This window comes from Schistocerca piceifrons, chromosome 3 (assembly GCF_021461385.2).
Source record: "Schistocerca piceifrons isolate TAMUIC-IGC-003096 chromosome 3, iqSchPice1.1, whole genome shotgun sequence".
NCBI classification, from domain to species: domain Eukaryota; kingdom Metazoa; phylum Arthropoda; class Insecta; order Orthoptera; family Acrididae; genus Schistocerca; species Schistocerca piceifrons.
Genome location: NC_060140.1, coordinates 266,760,005 through 266,762,347, shown reverse-complemented (window position 1 = coordinate 266,762,347; position 2,343 = coordinate 266,760,005). Strand labels below are relative to the sequence as shown.

The 2,343-nt window shown below is 45.8% G+C and overlaps 1 pseudogene; it reads left to right on the top strand.

Annotated features, from left to right (window-relative positions):
* Positions 1–2,017: 2,017 nt before the first annotated feature.
* Positions 2,018–2,135, top strand: LOC124790424 (annotated as a pseudogene).
* The last annotated feature ends 208 nt before the right edge of the window (positions 2,136–2,343 follow it).

Here is a 2,343-nt window from a genome sequence, read left to right as displayed (position 1 = left end):
TTGTACTTAACATTTGTGTGTTTGTAGTACGTAACTGCAAATGTTTTGTAGAAGACCTATTGTAATCGCTGTATGGCCATTAAGATGCCAGATACCGTACTACTCAGACTACATTTAGCAAATAAAAAACAAATAAACCTCGCCACAGAATCGAACCCTTGACCTCCTGCATGCAAACCCAAAATGCTATACACTACACCAACAACCCAACGCTACTGGTGTAGCCTGACAGCGGCAGTGAAATGTGGTGCTACAGAATAATGCTGATTGATAGACTGGTAGATCAGATAACTAATAAAGAGGCACTGAACGAAATACGACAACAACGAAATTTTTACGAGGGCTGTCCATAAAGTAAGTTACGATTGATCGCGAAATGAAAATCGCAGTGAAAATCAGAAATGTTTCATTTGTAGCAGTTAGCTACACCTTTCAGCTACTTCTCTACGTAGTCGCCGTTCTGACTCAGACATTCGTCGTAGCGTTGTACCAACTTTCCAATACCCTCATCATAGAAGGCAGCCGCCAGTGCTTTCCGCCAATTCTCTACGCTGGCCTAAAGCTCGTCTGTGCCAAAATGTTGTCTTCATAGCCAGCGGTGTCCGCCCCAGTAGCTGAGTGGTCAGCGTGACGGATTGCCGTCCTCTAGGCCCGGGTTCGATTCCCGGCTGGGTCGGAGATTTTCTCCGCTCAGGGACTGGGTGTTGTGTTGTGTTCATCATCATTTCATCCCCATCCGGCGTGCAGGTCGCCCAATGTGGCGCCGAATGTAATAAGACCTGCGATATGGCGGCCGGACCTGCCCCGCGAGGGGCCTCCCGGCCAATGACGCCAAACGCTCATTTCCATTTCCATAGCCAGCGGTTCGTTTGAGCAGAGATGAAACTCAGTGGGAGACAATAACGGGCTGTATTGTGGGTAACCAAACATTTCCAATTGAAACGATGCAGGAACATCTTCATTGCCCCTGCAGAATGAGGCTGAGAATTGTCTTGAAGAAGAAACCGCACGATCGTTATGTAATGTTGGTTGCATAGCTTCAGGGGAAAATTCTCACCAGGCCCTCGTACTTGGCGGGAGACACTATTTTCTGTAACATCTTTACGCGCTCACTAAGAGCTCAGGAATGAAAAGAGCGACATAATTCTACCTAGAGTCATACTAGAGACACTGCCCAACACACCTTTGCAAAGCTTTATCGGATTTTCATAGTCGTTTCCATTTCGCGACCGATCGTAACTTACTTTCTGGACAGCCCTCGTAGAACAACTTAACTAAAAGAAATAACTGATGGTTAGGAAAGACCCTCAGGCATAAAGGAATCGAAAATTTGTTAATGAAGTGAGGTGTAGAGCGCAATAATAACAGAAGGAAACCAAGGCTTGGATACATTAAGACATACAAATGGATGTAGGTTTCAGTAGTTACGCTGAGATGAAGAGGCTTGCACAGGACAGCTACGCGTGAAGAGTTGCATCATAGCAGCCCTCTGATTGAAGATAGAAACAAAAGTAATAGCAACAACAACAACAACAATACGAGTGGCATTTTTCCAGAAGATTTAGATTTGTTATTCATGTGCTATCATACAAAACTAATTACTTGAGTCAGAAACAAATTATAGCCATTAGCTTTACGAATCAACATTTTCTTGTTCTGCGTGTATGCCAGTGGCGATCTTACACAAGCATTAACATTACAAATTAATATTTTGCTTGTCTGACTTGTTGCCGTTAACGCCAAGAACACCACCAACAACTTCTGTCTTGTAAGCTAAATGCAGCACCTAGAACCTGTAACACTACTAGTCTTGTTATTATACCAGACGTTTTCAATCACCGAAGAAAAGGACTATCCCTGCGAGAATGTACCCTCATACTAGACGGAGGACAACGTGATTCTGTATGGCCAATCATGGATGGGCTTTCATCCAGAGCTTCCGAAGTCAGTCTCCCTCGTTTTAATATTAAACTTCGCTTACTGTTCGCTATTAATAACATTATACCAATATATACATGGCAACGGCCTTGCCGCAGTGGATATACTGGTTCCCGTGAGATCACCGAAGTTAAGCGCTGTCGGGCGTGGTCGGCACTTGGATGGATGACCATCCAGGCCGCCATGCGCTGTTGCCATTTTTCGGGGTGCACTCAGCTCGTAATGCCAATTGAGGAGCTACTCGACCGAATAGTAGCGGCTTCGGTCAAGAATACCATCTTGCGACCAGGGGAGCGGTGTGCTGAGCCCACGCCCCTCCTATCCGCATCGTCCATCGAGGATGACACGGCGGTCGGATGGTCCCAGTAGGCCACTCGTGGCCTGAAGACGGAGTCCATATGTACA